This window comes from Rattus norvegicus, chromosome 7 (assembly GCF_036323735.1).
Source record: "Rattus norvegicus strain BN/NHsdMcwi chromosome 7, GRCr8, whole genome shotgun sequence".
NCBI classification, from domain to species: domain Eukaryota; kingdom Metazoa; phylum Chordata; class Mammalia; order Rodentia; family Muridae; genus Rattus; species Rattus norvegicus.
In genome coordinates this window covers 98,506,571-98,524,803 of record NC_086025.1, presented here as the reverse complement: position 1 = coordinate 98,524,803, position 18,233 = coordinate 98,506,571, and the positions used below count along the sequence as shown (strand labels likewise).

At 40.2% G+C, this 18,233-nt stretch overlaps 1 protein-coding gene across 8 annotated transcripts in view; it reads left to right on the top strand.

Moving 5' to 3' along the window:
• The window catches only part of Adcy8 (adenylate cyclase 8), a 249,254-nt gene that overhangs the window by 30,884 nt on the left and 200,137 nt on the right, over window positions 1-18,233 (top strand).

Below are 18,233 nucleotides of genomic sequence, written 5' to 3'. Positions count from 1 at the left end.
CTGCTATTCCTGTGGCTTCTCATTTTAGATTTAATCTTTTCTAGACAGTGTAAATTTTTCTTTCTATTTTAGGTTTCATGCAATGAATCTCATATATTTATTCATTGTCAATAGGAGTCCTGATTTGTTCTAAAATATCGGTATAGCAAGAAACCAACATGCTACATTTGAGCAAAAGGCTCTTGAAACATCTGTCATTTTGGCCTTGCCACACACCTTTCTGGGGACATGATTACAACATTTGGGAGTGTTTAGTTCTGAAGCGCCATTATTTGACGTTACCGTGACATAAGCAGAGCTTGTGAGAGACCTATTTATTTTTATTACTTGTTTTCTCTGAATTTGCTTCCTTTTTTCCCCAATACTGGCCCCAATATTTAGTAACACAGAGAAATAATTTATCTATTATTAAGGGCTGTGGTGATATAAAAACATGACCTTTGCAAAGTGCTCCTGTTTTATAAGCAAATGGGAAAGCCTGTAGGCCATGTTAATGAAACTCTTTTGGATAATGGGTCCTTCCACAATAGGGAAAGTTAGAGGGGAAACTCCCTTGGTTGACAGAGTGAATGAACCTGGAAATCCCAACTGTCCAGCAATGCAGCCTCTTGAAAAGACATCTGACTTGCCCTTAAGAAATGGCCTTCTACCAGTGGAAGGGGAAGCCCTGGGTCCTGCTAAGACTGAACCCCCAGTGAACTAGTCTATGGGGGGAGGGCGGCAATGGGGGGAGGGTTGGGAGGGGAACACCCATAAGGAAGGGGAGGGGGGAGGGGGATGTTTGCCCGGAAACCAGGAAAGGGAATAACACTCGAAATGTATATAAGAAATACTCAAGTTAATAAAAAAAAAAAAAAGAAAAAGAAAAAAAAAAAAAAAGAAATGGCCTTCATACAATGACAGGCACACAGAGGTCACTTGCGCCTCTTCAGTGACTATCACACCAAATATCCCAGCTGCTATTCCAGACAACTGTCAACACACATTTACTGACTGACCGCTCTGTGTCAAGTAGAGACCAAGCAGCGGCAAACAGCAGTCGCTACCCTCAGAACCCACACATGAGCCCCCTAACCAACAGGAGCCCTGAGGCAATGCAGTAAGAGTATGTTCCAGAGCAGGACAGCACAGGAGTTTCAAAGAGGCTTTTATTACATCTTAAAGTAAGACCTAGGACTATAGATCACTCTGTCTGTCTCTGTCTCTCTCTCTGTGGGGTGTGGGGGGGTGTGTCTATGTGTACATGCATATGCACCTGATTTAAAATGGACAATGCAGGGGGAAAGGAACCAAATGTTCAAAGGTCTGGAGATGTTAGAGAGCTCCTAGTGTTGTAGTGTATCACCCAGGGAAACAGGAAACAGACAAGCAAAGGAATAAATGATGTGGTCTTAGGCAGAGATTGAGATAAGATTATAGGCACACTTGCTTTGATTAGCTACCCACACCTGAGCCATAAGGAAGCTGTTTCTGCTCTAGGAACTTGCAGAGGCAAGGGTGTGGGTGGTATTAGCAGATCGTGATGAGAACTGCAGCCCTTTAGAGGAACACAGTCATCACCTAAACTGTAGGATGGACGGCTCTATTCTCTAGTTTCCTCTTCCTTCCCTTGCCCCATCTTCTCTTCATCCCTCCCTCTTCTCCAGATTTTCTTGGACTAAGCAGAACTCAAAGGGCAGTTGAGGCAGAGGACACCTGACCCATGCTGACCAGAAGAAACAATTTGTGGAGTACAGAATAGGACACAGAAAGGCAAATCTTAGGAGAAGGGAATAGCACACAGCTACATTCAAGTTACCCTGAGTAACTAGAACCCAGGACACAATGTGAGGTAGGGAGAAAACAATGAAAAGAGGGGCTGAGCTTAGTAGATAAAGTGCTTGTTGAGTACCGATCCCAATTTGGATGTACAAAAGCCAGGCTTGATAGTGACCTTGCTGAGGGCCAAAGACAGGGAAATATAGAGAGCTTACTCACCAGTCAATGACATGGTGATCTCTAGGTACATAAGAAACCTTGTATCAAAAAAGAACGTGGGGAGAAAGAAAGGAATACACTAAAGTTTGATCCTTGGCCTCCAAACGCGCAAGAAAGCTCGTGCTTTTATACACACTGTACTGGCTGGCCGTGTGCCAATGTGACACAAGCTAGAGTCATCAAAAAGGAGCTTCACTTGAGGAAGTGAAGCATCTTCTCATTCAGCAAGCAAGGCGGAGGGTCCAGCCCGTTGTGAATGATGCTATCCCTAGGCTGGTAGTCCTTGGTTCTATAAGAAAGCAGGTTTTGAGCAAGTCATATGAAGTAGGCCAGTAAGCAGCACCTATGCATGGCCACTACATCAGCCCCTGCTCCCAACCTTGCTTGTGTTCTTGTCCTGATTTCCTGTAATGATGGACTGTGATCTGGAAGTGTAAGTCAAATAAACCCTTTTCTCCCTCACTTACTTTTTGGTCATGGTATTTTTATTGCAGCAATAGAAACCCTAACACACACACACACACACACACACACACACACACACAAACGGGGTGGGGGAAGAGAAACAGAGAGAGGGAGAGAAAGAGAGAGAGAGAGAGAGAGAGAGAGAGAGAGAGAGAGAGAGAGAGAAACCAAGTAGCCTAGGCTTCTTCCAAGGCTCCCTAGTGACTACCTTGATGAGGAGGCAGCATGTGTAGGATATCACTATTAGTGCCTGTTATGTGGGATGCTGGCTATGAATCAAGCAAATGCTAAGCACTTTGCATGTGAGCTCCTCATTTCATCTTTATAGCCACTCATGAAGAATTAACACTTACTGACTGCCAGGATCAATTATCCACAAACTACGGTAATACGCACTGTTTCATTTTATCCTCACAACAAAGCTAGGTCACACAGGTTTGTTTTCTCTCTCTCTCTCTCTCTCTCTCTCTCTCTCTCTCTCTCTCTCTCTCTCTCCCCCTCCCTCCCTCCCTCCCTCTCCATCCCTCTTTCTCTGTCTCTGTCTCTGTCTCTCTCTCTCCCTCCCTCTCCATCCCTCTCCCTCTTTCTCCCTCCCTCTCTCTCTCTCTCTCTCTCTCTCTCTCTCTCTCTCTCTCTCTCTCCCCTTTTTCTCTCTCTTGAAGAAGCACTCCACCTCATAGAAATATAACCTCCAGGAGGACAAAACCTTGTTCTGTGTCCTGTATCCTTACTTCAAGGAACCATGCCCAGCATGTTGGTTATAGGCAATCACCCAGTGCTTAGATTAAAACTTTTAATAGACTATGATAATAAAAGTCATGATTAGATTCTGACTCCATCCTCTAAAATTCTAAGCTGTAAAAATACCCTGACCAGTTGATAAGAAAGAGCCCAGAGAACTTACATCTTCCTTCTTCCCCACAGTCTCGATCAAAATCTGATTTCGGGGGGGGGGGGCATTGTCTATTTGTTGGTTGTTTAGTTTGGTTTTTCATTAACATATTTATTCATTTTCATCACTATCACAGCCACCCTCCCCTCCTTCCTTTCCTCCAAGTCTCACCCTACCACCCATATTTTCCCATTCTCCCTCCCCTTATACTCACAGTTCCCTCCCTGGTTACTCACCCACCTTAGTACCTCAACTCACATCAAGACAAAGGCCATCTTCTTCCACTGAGGACAGATAAGGCAGCCCATTTAGGGAAGAGGACTGAATGGCAGACAACAGATTTAGAGACAGCCCCTATTCCCATTGTTTGGGTACCTACATGAAGATGAGGATGCACATCTGCTACAAATGTGTAGGAGGCCAAGGTCTAGCCCCTGCATGCTCTTTGGTTGGTTGTTCAGTCTTTCTGAGTCCCATCAGCCCAGGTCTCTTGTGGCTCTGCAGGTCTTCTTGTGATGTCCTTGATACCTCTAGCTGCTTCAATCCTTCTCCCAACTCTTCCAGACTCTTCCACAAGACTGCCTGAGCTGCAGTTAATGTTTGGCTGTGGGTCTCTGCATCTGCTCCATCCACTGCTGTATGAAACCTATCAGATGACATTTATGCTAGGCTTCTTTCTGCAATCATAGCAGAGTATCATTAAAAGTGTCAGCAGTTGGCTCTCTCCCATGGAGTGGGCCTCAAGTTGGGCCAGTGATTGATTGTTTATTCCCTGGATTTCTGTTCTATCTTTAGCCCTGCATCCCTTCTACACAGGACAGATTTTCAGTCAAAGAGTTTGTGAGTAGGTTTGTGTCCTCCTCCCTCCACTGGAAGTTCTGCCTGGCTACAGGGGCAGCCACTTCAGGTTCCATATCTCCTGATGTTAGGAGTCTCAGCAAGGGTCATTTCCATGTCCTCCCAACAGCCTCACCTTGTGTCTCTAGCTTGTCCCAGAGATATCCCCCAATAGACTTTCCTTCCCTCTCCCAGCCATCTCACCCCCCCTCCTCAGTCCCCTGATATCTGATCCCCACCTGTGATCCCCTCACTATTCCCTCTCCTCCCAAGTTCCCTTTCTCCATACACTCAGAAGTCTGATGTATGTTTTATTTCCCATTCTCTGTGAGATTCAAGCATCCTCCCTTGGGCCCTCCTTGTTACTTAGTTTCTTTGGGTCTGTGGATTATAGCATGGATATCCTGTACTTAAGACTAATGTCTACTTATAAGTGAGTATATACCATCCATTCCTTTCAGGGTTTGAGTTACCTCACTCAGGATGATATTTTCTAGATCCATTCATTTGCCAGCAAATGTCATGATATCCTTGTTTTTAATAGCTGAGTAGTATTTCACTGTGTTAAATGTACCACATTTTCTTTATTCATTCTTCCCTTAAGGGACATCTGGATTGTTTCCAGTTTCTGGCTATTACAAATAAAGCTGCTATGAACAAAGTTAAGCAAGTGTTCCTGTGGGATAGTAGAGCATCTTTTGGGCATTTTCCCAAGAGTGGTATAGTTGGGTCTTGAAGTAGAACTATTCCCAATTTTCTGAGAAACAACCAAATTGATTTCCAAAGTGGCTGAACAAGTTTGCACTCCAAACAGCAAAGGAGGAGGGTACCCCTTGCTAAACATCCTCACCAGCATGTGCTGTGACTTGAGCATTTGATATTAGCTATTCTGATGGGTGTAAAATGGAATCTCAGAGTCCTTTTGATTTGCATTTCCCTGATGAATAATGACTTTGAACATTTCTTTAAGGCTTTGCAACCATTTTAGATACTTCTGTTGATAATTCTATTTAGCCCTGTACCCCATTTTGTAATTAGGTTATATGGTTTTTGGTGTTTAATTTCTTAAGATTTTATATATTTTGGATATTAGTTCTCCTTGGATATAAGGTTAGAGAATTTTTTCCCAATCTGTAGGCTGCCATTTTGTCGTATTGACAGTGTCTTTTGCCTTATAGAAGCTTTTCCGTTTCAAGAGATCCCATGTATTAATTGTTGATGTTAGTTCCTGATCTGTTGGTGTTCTGTTCAGGAACTTGTCTCCAGTACCAATGCATCCAAGGTTATTACCCACTTTCTCTTTCATCAAATTTAGTGTATCCAGTTTTATTTTGAGACCTGGACTTGAGTTTTCTGCAATGTGATAAATGTGGATCTATTTGTATTCTTTTGCAGTCAATCATCCAGTTAGACAACAACCATTTGTTGAAGATGCTTTCTTTTTTCCATTGTATGACTGTGGCTTCCTTATAAAAAACCAAGTGTCCATAGGTGTATGTGTTTACTTCTGGACTGTCTATGAGATTACATTGATCAACCTGTCTGTTTCTATGCCAATACCAAGAGGTTTTATTATTACTATTGCTCTGCAGTACAGCTTGAGATTAGGGACAATGATACCTCCAGAAGTTCTTTTAGTATACAGGACTGTTCTTGCTATACTGGGCTTTTTGCCCCTATGAAGATGAGAACTGTTCTTTCAAGTTCTGTAAAGAATTATATTAGAATTTTGATGGAACTTGCATTGAATCTGTATATCGAACCACACATAGGAGCGCGCGCGCACACACACACACACACACACACACACACACACGCACACACGCACGCGCGCACACACACACACACACACACACACACACACACACACACACACACTTCAGGAACAGGAACAATCATAAAAGAACCAGGACTACCTTCTTCCTCTGTTGTCTTTCCAGATTATCAGAGATGCTAAAGATCAGGAGTAAACAAGATTTTCTACAAAGATCTCAGCAATAAATCGGTCATTATTAATTTCAGGCTTTGCCAAATTCATAGTTAACTTCTCCTTCCTCTGCTATCCCTCTTTAGTTCCTCTTCCTCCCACCCCCTGCCTTTTCTCCTCTCTCCTCAATTCTTTAAAAATATAAACATTTGGTATTATAAACCCTGGTGAATCCAGATGGACTCTGCTATTGCAGAGCTCACCTGCTTGGTCCTATGTGCTAGACCAAATGCGTTTACCAAAACCACCACAGTGTGTTTCTTCGATAAAAACAACATTTCTTTTGGTTATTTCTATATCTTAACTCTTTTGAGTAACACTGAAATAAACGCGTAAGCATGGGGACCCCTTCATTGTGCTGAGTTGCTCATTCCTGCTACATAATCACCATTGGGAATTTTTATCTCCTGCTAGTTCTGCTCGTTGGAAGCAAAGTTCAGTGATACAGCAAGCATGGGTGATTTGGTCATCCCAGTGTTATTGGCTAGATTTGGGACCTTGAGCAATTATTTAATTATTATGAGTCCTTCTCTTCTGTAACATGAATTGTCCATTAAAATAGTATACCAAAAATTTAAAGTTTAACCTCTAGACCACAGAGGATGTGGAGACAGTTTTCATAAGATGACGAGTCAAAGTTGGCAAGGATCTCTGAATTCTCAGCCTGAAGACACTCTTGGAACCGTTGCCTGCTGTTGCATTCACCTCTGACTATCATGACATGGATGCCTAAGAAAAACACATTATTAGTTTTTGCTGCCATAGTGTGTATCTTTCAAATGGTACCATGGCATTAGAGTTCTCTTATATTAAAAATTATTAACTTTATTTCTCACCTATTTTTAAAGGTCTATTTATTCCATTTCTTTCTTCTCTATCACTGGCCTTACTGCTTTTGGTCTTTAACAATTTTATTTCCTCTGAATAGCTTAGTTTTTCAAAATTCTGTATTAAAGAAATTTACTATCTCTGCTATTTTAATATATCAGTGTGTGTGTGTGTGTGTGTGTGTGTGTGTGTGTGTGTATGATATCATATCTTTGGAAAAGATTGTCTTTCCCTTTGTCACCCTCCCAGGATGTTATTATTTGCACTCAAGGGATTCCCATGATTCTTCACTATTTCTTGACATTCATTATGGTAAATCAATGGAGTCCACCATGCTTCACCTTTTCTATTGTTTTTCTGATTTTTCACTTTAGTTTGCTACTTTATTTTTCTGATACTTTTCAAATTTCTTTATGTGTTATTTCCAATCCCTTCTCCAAATCAGTAGGTACTACATAATAAAGTGCAGGCAGGAAGGCTGATTACATAGCTGAGAGCTAGAGGGAGAGTCCACAACTCTGGCATATGATGCTAACAGGGACATTTGTTCTCCCCCTGGGCCCTGCTGACCCCTACATATACCAGATACCCTTACATACTCACTCTTTCCTCCCTTTCTTCGCTGGATCCTTGAAGCACTTAGCCTTGATCAGGACTGTTCCTCATAGTATAGCTCAATGGAATACCAGGATCCCAAATGTGCCCATGCCACTTGCCTGTTCAGGGCCTTCACTTGGTCACTATCATGTCATAAGAAACAAAGGAAACAATCATAATGGCCAGGGGAATCTCACTGGTAAAAACAATTTAAATTTTAAAAGAAATTCTACCTTACTCCAATAAGAGAAGACAAAAAGTGACAAACATCTGTGCAGATGTTGAAAATGGGGACCTCTTATGCACCACTTGGGGAAATGCAAATTAATCTGGCCACCAGGGAAACCAGTTTGGAAGCTTCTCAACAAATAAATATGAGCAAAGCTAGCAGAAGGTGGAAAATTCCCAGTGGTGCTTCTATAAGCAGAGATGAGCAACTCGTCATGAAGAAGAGGCCCCATACTTACATGCTTATTTCAGTGTTATTCAAAACAGTCAAGATGTGGAAATTACCTGTGAGTCCATTAATGGAACAATAGATACGGAAAATGTAAAGTATTTGCACAATGTTATGAAAGGCTGAAGTCTTGTCACTTACAAGAACATGATGGATCCTGAAAGAAAGACAGCTACCCCTGATATCACTCTGATGAAATTTTGAAAAACTGTATCTCTTCAGTTCAGAGTAGAAGAGTAGTGTCATCAGAGGTTGGTAGCAAAGGAAAGAGAAAATATAAAGATAAGGAGGGAATTGTCAGAGGATGCAATATTAGAAAGGAATAAATTCTGGTAAATTCTGGTGTTCAATTATCCACAAAGATAACCATAGTTAAAAATCATATATTGTGTGATTAAAAATATGTCAAAGGGAGAATTTAAATATACTTACTACAAACAGATAAAACATCAAGACAAATTATATATGCTAATCAGTCTAATTTGCAAATTGTGTATTTTAAAGTATCATGTTGTACATATAAGGACATATTATCCTGTGTCAATAAAAGATGAAAATATCTAGGGCCAGAAAAATGACTCAGAGCATGAAGGCTCTTGCTGTCAAGCATTAGAAGCTGAATTTGATCCCCGGAAGCCACCTGGTAAAAGGAGAAAACTGACTTGCAAGTTGTTCTCTGACCACAAATGCATTCGTGGTCTGAACTCATCAATAAATGAACACCTGGGGACACACACGCACACAATTTTTGAAAGAAAAAACTTGCAATGATAATAATAATAATAATTAACAGCAACAAGACTCAAGATATATTGAACAGTTATTATGTTTCAAGGCCTTTTTTTTACTAATTGCTTTCTTTTATTATCCAGCAACATTCTAAAGAAAGTATTCCCATTATAGAGGCAAGAAAATATGAAAGGCAGAAAGGATAACTAACTATGCCAAGTTCACAGCACAGTAAACAGCTTTCTTGAGAACCCAAATTCTTATGCATGGGGCTAACAGGTTAAGCTATGTGTGCATAGTGTAAAAACTATTCTGCATACCATCTGCCCCCTTAGGGAGAGTAACCTTAACATGGTGGCCATGTGGTAATTGGTACAGATGGGATTTAAGCCCCACTCAGTTTGATTCCAGGATTGTCACTGTAGCCACCTCTCAACTCTTTCCTGAACAATAACTTCTAGGTATAAACACTCCTTATAAAGTAACATAAATACAGAATATTTTAACAAGCCTCAACGTCAGAAATACCAAGAGAAGGAACATGTATAATGCATCATTTATCTAGAGATAAAGTGGGCGGGTGGCATTACTTCATGGACCACACTTTAGGAAACAAAGAACTTTATATTTTATTTTATTTATTATATATTTATTCTTCTTTCATATAATACATCCTGACTATAGCTTCCCATGTTGTTTTCCCTACTTCCTCTCCTCCCAGTCTCTCACCTCTCCCCCAGGTCCACTCCTCCTCTATTTCCCCTCAGAGAAAGCAGGCCTCCCAGGGATAGCAACCAAATATGGTCTAACAAGTTACAATAAGAATAGGCATATACCTTCATGTCAAAGCTGGACCAAGCACCTCAATAATTCAACATAAACATCTGTCATGTAACAAGATTTTCCTGAGGAGATTCAGTACACAAGTCTACTCATCCCAGATAAGGACAGACAAAAGTAGGGTTACCACCAAAGTCCAACTTAATGAACCAATGAGTTTTCTAGTCAGGGATTACTTACGGGAGTAGAAATGAGTCAAAAACATCTGTATGACCAAATTCCAACTTGGTGGAAGATCACAAAAGCTGGAAACCTGGAGCACACTACACAACCTGCAGGTGGCTCAGAAGACTAGAAATTGTCGTTTCTAGGTGACTCACTTGGTCTAAACTTCTTTCAGTTCATTTGGCTGATTTCTGCTTCTTCCAACATCTGTTCTGGTCTTGAAGTCTTCTTTATAGCTTGACTCCCCTGAAAAAGACTCTCAGGAGTCCTTCCTGTTCACTCTTGGGAGGGAGGGGCCTATTGAATCTGACCTGTTTCAGAGACTTCCTGAAACTATTCTGGGCTGTTTACCTTCTGGTTTAAGGATATTCCCTGCAGTAAAAAACATTTCTATCTCAAAGGAAATTGTTACACAACAATATGCAAATTTTCTGGTTATATTGTATGGATACAAAATGTCTCCTACTGGCTCATGTGTTGAGTGCTTAGTCTCCTGATAGTGCCATTACCTGAGAAGCTAAGGAAATTTTGAAGGTGAAGCTTAGCTCCAGGAAGTATGTCACTTGGGAAATGACTTTGTAGGTTATACCTGTTTCTCAGTTCCATCCAACCCCTTACTTCCTGTCTGCCATGAATTGAGCAGCCTTCAACTTGACACATTTCAGCTCCATAATGTTCTGTTTCATCATGGATAGGAACCAATGGAGCCAAAGATTTGGGGCTAACATCTCTGAAACCATGATCCCTGAGCAATCTGCCCTTAATTTAAGACATTTCTGTGAGTTATCTATTTACAACCAGGAAACTGACTGATGCATTGAGCTTCTGCACTCCCCTACGCATTCCGGCTTCTTAAAGAGAAATACTCTCTCCTGTCACGCAAATGAAAATGTTGAGGCTCAAAGAGGCAAAATGACTTGCTTAAGTTTTTGAAGAAAATACATAGTAGAGCTTAAGGCTGTAAACCCAGATGTATATTCACAACACTCCAACATCTGGCATCTGCAAAGCTTTGAGTGGGAGCTATTTCACTTGCTTTGTCAGGATTCCCAAGCCAACCCACCCTAATTCTGAGCCCGAACAGCCCTGGGAGTGAGAAGGCTGTCACAAGCACTAGATTTCCTGCTTCATTCACCCTCACCCATACTTCACGTTCTGCCCTCTGTCTGATGTGTCTCTGGTAAAGTTCCAATTAGTGTCTCCATGAGGGCAGACTTGAGTCCATTACCAGTGAGGCCTGATGTGGACATCTTCTTCCAGTGATGTGTGAAGGTATACTGTGGCTTGCAAAACAGCATAAGCTTGGAGCCGGAGAACCCAGGCAGTCGGTGAACATAGCTCCAAATTTCCTGAGCTGTTTACCTTTGTGTAAGTTGCTCTTGGAACTTTGGTTTTACCATTAAATATTGATATTGTGATACTCCTGTGAATGCCTTTGTGGAGAAAAGAGACAAAAATGAGCCTTCTGACAGGCACAGAACTAAGTTCACCCTGAAATACTGTATGAATATATGAAGTAGAACATAACCTTCCCCAGCCTTTAATAGTCTGTTTCAAATTTCTTAGAGCCACTTGGAAATTAGTTCTTGCTTATGGTCTGTACAGACTGCACCTCCCCTAAGGCTTCTTCCCTTTGTACAGACTCAAGAATTGAGCCTGAGGGCTCATGTGATAATTCAGTCTATAAAATGCTTACCTTTCAAACATGAGGATATAAGGTTGGTTTTCCCCAGCACGCATGTGTAAAAGTAAAAATAAAAATAAAAATTCACCATGATGGTATATGCTTCTAATCCTGATATTAAAGAGGCAAAGACAGGAAGAGCCCTAGAACATGGTGGCTATCCTCTTCAGCTTAGCCTACTTGGCAAGCTCCAGGTCAGCAAGACAATAAGAAATCCTGTTATAACAGAGTAGATAGCATCTGCAGAGTAGCAACTACACACACACACACACACACACACACACACACACACACACACACACACTGATGTGCTACTGAGATCGTCCTCTCTGCTGGGGATATGTCCGGGCCAACCCAGAGAAAGGAGGGGACAAAACATGGAATCTAGGGCCCATGTTTCTGTTGGGGCATCAGACACTGCTACATGCAAGACCAGAAGAGGAAACTGTCCCTCAGATTCCTGACTGAACTTCAAATTCACTGAACCTCCTTCAGGTCCTATAACCAAGTTTTTCTTGGATCCCTAATTCTGACTCCCTCAGCTGTAAGTCTGTTTAACATTAGGAAAAGCTACTTAGCATTTCTGAGCTTTAAGTTCCTTCCTATGCCAAATGCAATCATTACTGAGATGAAACATATATGAAAAACACTCAGTAAAAAGGTAGCACGAACTCAGGTATGTTATATTAGCTATAACTTAGTCTTCCACTTGCAGTTTTTGCAATATCCAAAATTTTGAGGAACATTCATCCTATAGACAAAAAAAACATACAAAAATCCCTATCTTTTATACTGGAAAATACTGGAAAACATCGTAAGGCAAGTTCATCAATACCAGTTCGCAACATGTCTTTCCATTTTATTTGGTTTCTAAACTTTTAAATAAAATCATTCTGAGGACAATGCAGCCATCACCTTCTCTGAGCTGTTCCTTTCACATACAGAGAATATTTACATGAATGAGTTTCCCATCTGTGGTGAATGGTGCAGGACTCCAGACTTAACAGTTCAGATGCAAACCCTACAGAGGTTCTGAGTACAGTGTCTACTGCAAAGAAAATGCAGGGTGCCAGCAAATACAACTATTTAAGTGCAGAGGGGAGAAAAATCCCAGAGGCCCCCGGGACTGCCTGCTCCCTTCTCCAACCTTAGAGGACAGGGTTGAAACCATTACCGGCTTGACACTGAACAACAGAATATCTTTCTAGAATGACAAGACACAACTTTTAGATCAAGGAGAGGAGACGATTCTCCGAGTGTCTCCCAAACTTCCCATACTGTGACTGCCACCCCCGGAAGGATGTAAAGCTTCCAACTGCATGGATATTATTTTCAGTTCCTAGGGCTGGAGGAGCAAGCTGGTCAAAGGGAAGAGGTTGACAGCTTCTCTACTTCCAGTGATTACAAAACTGGACCACGGAGGTGAGCAGCTGGTATTGTCCCGTGTGAGGGTATTAGTTAGACGTAGCACACGAGTTAGAGCTCAAGGATGGTGGGCTCATGGCTAAGACATGTAACCTCAGTGCACGCAGCCTCTGCCTCCTGTGGAGTTTGAATTCTAGGAAGGTGCATGAGCATATGCAAAGAAGACCATAAATCTTTCAATTTAATCTTCAGTTAATTCACAGGAAGGAGATTCTAGTACTCCAACCTGGGAGTCCATTTCTGTAGATTAACTTGGAAGCTTTCCAAATGAAGGATCATAACACTGTGTAGGAGACCATCTGCATCTTCAACTCCCCAGGTGCTTGCAAGCAGAGTAATTGCCATGGTGGGCATCACTATTTTCTCCATTTATTTGTTTATGACCCAAGACCTATTGGTGAGTCCTGTTCTTTTCGTCAGAAAATATATCCAGTCACATTTCAACAGCTGCTATTATTCCCCCATACTCACTCAGGTCTTAGTCAAAAGTTACTCCTCAGTGAGACTTTTGAAAGACATCCATCTCTCTAGCTTATTTCTTTAGCTACACCCTTTCATACTTTAATCATTCCCTGGCATCATTGACCTTGAACATATAAAACAGGCAACATCTTCCATTGGTCAGACACCCCCCCCCCCGGTGTTTCAACCCCTAGGAAAGAAAGGACATTGTTATTAGCATTCCTCAGTTCCCAGATGTTCTGTCCTTTTAGGACCTTCAAAGCTTATCTGAAAGATTATCCCCCAGTGTTCCTCTCTGATTGAATCTACAGTATGCCAGATCATGGGATTCCATTTCTTAGAGCCTTTGCACACTCTATTCACCCTTATGCAGCGTTCTTCCCCAGCATCCTCATTTTCTTTCTTTCTAGCTCGAATGTCCCTTTCTTTTCATTTATTTGTTTGTCTGTTCATTCATTGGGAGCAAATGCATGCCATGACATGCATATGGAGGTCAGAGGACAACTGAGAGGTAGGTCTCTCCTTCTAACCTGTGAGTCCTGGTGAACAAACTCAGGTTATCAGGCTTGGATGCGAGTGCAAGTCCATCAGTCCTCAAATGTTTCTCATTGTAGACCCTTTTCCTAACTTCTCAAAAGTTAGTGACCTCTAGTATCCTTTTCATGATGCTGACTTCTTTTTTATCAGTGTTTATCATGACAAACACTGTCACCATTATGTATTATATATTTTTTGGTTTTCTTTCTAACTGTGTTTTGCCCCCAGAATGGCAGAAGGACACACAACTATTCATAAAATTGTGTCAGACTTGAGACATCTCTGTGCCTGAAATGAAGACCAGAGTTCAAACCCCCAGAGCCTACATAAATGCTAGGTAGATGTGGTAGCCCACCTGAAGTTCAAGTCAGTACTCTAGACTCAGAGATAGAAGATCTCAGAGGCCAGATGGAGGGACAGATTAACCTTATCCATATCAGCAAGATCTTGGTTCAAGTCACATACTCTGCTTCAATAAATAAATGGAAAATTATCAAGAAAGACTCATAAAGTCAATCCAGCTGTCCACACCTATGTAAATGCAAGTGCACATGTGCACAGGCATCTACACACATGTGAACAGGCATGTATACACAAATTCATATCATTATGATTACCATGAGAAAAAATAAAATAAAACTGTAGCAGGCTCAATAGAACTTGCTCCATAAATAATCATGAATGGAAGAATTAGTGTAAAGTAGTAAAGTCACCAGATATCTGTAAAATTTCCATGATACTTCTTCAATATCTAATGCTTAGCATAATAGCTCTGAGTGACAGGTGGTTTCCAGATACAATAAGAAAACAGGGGTCCAAGCTGAGCTGTGTAGTTGGAAAGTCTACAAGATACAACAGGTCTGAAAGATCACTAAGAGAACTTCTCTCATGAGAATAACACATGTCATGTTCAGTGTAATATGTTTAAAACTGCAACACAAAGTAAGAATAGTGTTTACATAGCTAATGATAGAATTCCTTTACTAAATGGCTCCTTCTGATTTTATCTGAATCCACTCACTGTCTGGCATATTTGCTATATTAACATTTGTTAAGGATATTGTTTGATGTCTTTATCACTGTTGCTGCAAGAACATTATTCAGCCGTATCTTGTACATGATGATTAGAGGTACATAGGACAGCTATTCATTCATTCATGTGGCCATTCATCAAATACTTAGCACACATGAAATATGGAACAATTTATAGACACATTTGTTGAGCACTTATCTACTGTGCAAGGCAATGGGCATCAGTCAAACTGAACAACCATCATGTCTGTGAAAATTCTAGTTGGCTAATACACATTAGCCAAGCAGGCAAATAAGCATATAATTACAATTATGATGAACACATAGGCTGTAAGGCTCACAAATGTCAGGGAAATCTGACTATGATGAAGTAGCTAGGGAATGTTTCTGGGAAAACTACAATGAAACTGAGAACAGGAGAGTAAAAGGAATCAGCAACACAAGAAAGCATCGTGAGAGGCATCCAAGGCAGAGGGAATAATGTTCAAATGCTCCAAAGTGAAAAAACCTCAGTGAATATGAGAATCAGTGTAGATGCCAGGTAAGCCTGGTGGCCCACCTGGTGGCTCATCACTGAGAGCAGAGATGGCATCTGAGACACAAGCTGGCTGCCAAACTATCCATATCAGAGAGCTCTGGCTTCAGGTGAAAGGCCCTGCCTTAAATTAATAAGGTGGAAAGTGGTCTAAGAAGATTCCTAATGTCAACTACAGTCTCCCTGGGCATGTGAACACATGTGCATGCACACTCACACATATACATGCAAGCACACATATTCAAATACGTATACATACATGCATAAAAAAAGAAGAAAAATAATCTTCAAGCTTATAGAACTTAGCCCATCCCTATCCTGGAATTGGGAATCACTCTAGGAGCATCAGTCTCGACTTGTAGATGTTTACTGGTGGCACTCTGAATCATCATGTTTTGTTTTATAGGTCTATGAGTGGCTAGGAATGCCACCAATCTTATATTGATATGGCATCCTTTCTAAACTCTTTTCCATTTCTGTGTATGTATATATATATATATATAGTGAATCATATTAATTGATTTAATAATGCTAAATTATCCACACATTTCTAAGAGAAACCCATTCTGGTCAAGATGTATTATCCTTTATGGCTCCTGTTTTCTATTATTATGTTTAAGAATCCATCTCCTTATGATTATGAACAAAATTTACCGACTGCATCCAAACCAGCTATGTCAGTTTCAGCATATCAACTTCTAGCCCAAGGTACACATGAAGACATATATCTGCAATCTCAGCACACAGGAGGCTAAGGCAGGAGAATTGTAAGTCCAAGGCCTGCTCTTTTTCAAATAAGCTAGACTCATAAACTGAGTTGGGGAGTATTCTCTACTCTCTGTTGTCTTAAAGAGATAAAATATTGAATTATTTGTCTCACAATTGTTTTGGAGTTATCTCATGAAGCCATCAAAATTTGTTGCCTCCCTTGTAAAAAAGATTTTCAATAGTGATTATACATATTTAATTTTTCCTCTCTTTTGGAGTCACCTTCAGAAACATACTTTCAGAAACGTCTTAATTATATTTGAGATCTTACTCACATTAAATCCTTAATTAGCATTATTGCTTAAATTCTTCAAAGGCTTAAATTTTGTGATTTTCTAAGCCTTTATTCTGCTCTTCTGTACTTTTTCTCTTTCCTGGGCTTACAAAGAAGTGTTTCTAGGGGTTGGGGATTTAGCTCAGTGGTAGAGCGCTTGCCTAGGAAGCGCAAGGCCCTGGGTTCAGTCCCCAGCTCCGAAAAAAAAGAACCCAAAAAAAAAAATCATCAGGAAGAAGTGTTTCTGTCCTTGACAGAAAAGAAACTATCAAATTTGTTGGTCCCCATTAATTTTACTTTTTCTTTTATTATTTGTAGTTCCTATTGTAATGTTTCCCTTATCTGTACTTTGGATTCATTCTAGGGATTTTTTTGTTTTACTTGGTTTTATGATAATGATAATTCCATATGCTTAGTGGCCAACACAATTTCCTTCGTGCATTTTTTTTAACTACTAAGTTTTGCTCTGTGGTTTTTTTCACTGTCCTCCAGGCATAATTTTCTATTATGAGATTGCCATGCATTCCTTAGATCAATGGATGTGTGGATTTTTTTTTTAACTCCCAAGCATACTGTGTTTTATGATTTCTTTTTTGTTCAATGCTTTGGAACTTGATGATATTCATAGCTACGCCATTTATATTTCTGTTGCTGTTATAAAATGCTATGATCAAGACAAGTTATAGAAGGAAAGCTTTAGTTGAGCTTATGGTTCTACGTGGTTAGGGTTCATAATGGGGGAGACAGCGTTACAGCAGGCGAATGACATGGTGGCTGGAGCTGGATCCTGGGAGCTGAAGGATCACATCTTTAAACATAATAAGCAGAAAGGAGATAGTGTCCTGGCAATGGCAACGACGATGGCACAAAGCTTTTGAAACCTCTAGGCCAAGTCCCAATGACGAACTTCCTCCAGGATAGCAACACCTCCACTGCCTATCCAAACAGTGCTGCCAACTGGGGACAAAGGATTCAAAGGACTGAACTTATGAGAGGACATTCTTATTTAAAGCTCCAAGTAATCAAATGTCTTTGACATTATTTCTTTAAAATCTGCAGTCTTGCTTCTGGTCTCCTCAGAAGATGTGTTTACATTTTTGAGTAGAAGGATTGTTGGATACTGTACTCCATTTAGTGAACATTAATTGAAAGATATATTATTTTTGGATCAGTAACTGCTGAAAATACATCCCTAGAATATTGATCTATAAATAATTGTTCCAGATTTTATCATATTTTGCACTGCATATTTTGAGACTATAATATTAAATGTGTTGATATTTTCTGGCTACATTCATGACACTTTCCCATTATATAAAGACCTTATTCATCCCTAGTAATATTTTGTCTTAAGTCTAGTATTTATGCAACAAAACTAACTTTGTTTTGAATTTCAGAATTTTTAGATAAGCACATGTTAGGAACATTTCATCAATAACATATAGATTACTTCTTCATTTTTAATCTAGAAATAATTCTGAAACTGAAAAGTAGATTTTCAATGTCTAAAATTATCTTATAACTGTTTTAAAGATTCTTTTTGGTTTTTTGCATTTGGACTATGATGTATACAGGCACATCTTGTTCACATTTAGCCCATGTGAACTTTACAGAGTTTCTTAAATCTGAAACTGCTTTCATAAAGATTGGTAAAAATATCGGTTCCTTAGACAACTTATCCTGTTACATTCTCTTTTCCTTTCCCTATAACAATTCAAGTTATAGGTATGGTATGGTTTTCA